We start from the raw sequence: 525 nt of genomic DNA, 5'->3' as shown, positions 1-525 counted from the left end.
TTATTTGTTTTTGTGGGGCGGGTGATTTCCCCCCCCTCCACAGTGTATAGAATAAGAAATGTGCTATATGTAAAAAGTGTCCACAAAAAAGTGAGATATTATTAAGATATTAGGCTATTGAACATACATGTCAGTGTCAGTGTTTCTATTTGTATTATGTTCTTTTTTTTCTTTTTTTTTTGCTGCTACACTTCAAAATAATTTTAAGTGATTTGCCTTAAAAAATGCAGTACCCCCTCTCCCCCCCCTCTGGTATAACTTACACAGTATTACACTGTGGCTGCATCTGACACTCTCTGTTGTATCGTAGGTCTAGAAGTTCTCCGTCACAGTGTGCACTGTAAAAACGAGAAGGAGCAGAGGATTACACAGCAGAGACTGCTCTCTTAACAGTAGTAACCGTCGTGCCTTCAGTTTATCCCCTTTGCTTTCTTATCACAGCGTTCAGAGCTCAGTATTATGTCGCCTAAACACGTTCTGCCTGCAGTTTTGAAGCAGTAGCATGCTGATTATCGCCATCATGTG

The sequence above is a fragment of the Chelmon rostratus genome, chromosome 12 (genome assembly GCF_017976325.1).
Source record: "Chelmon rostratus isolate fCheRos1 chromosome 12, fCheRos1.pri, whole genome shotgun sequence".
NCBI classification, from domain to species: Eukaryota; Metazoa; Chordata; class Actinopteri; order Chaetodontiformes; family Chaetodontidae; genus Chelmon; species Chelmon rostratus.
Note: the sequence above shows the minus strand (reverse complement) of the source record.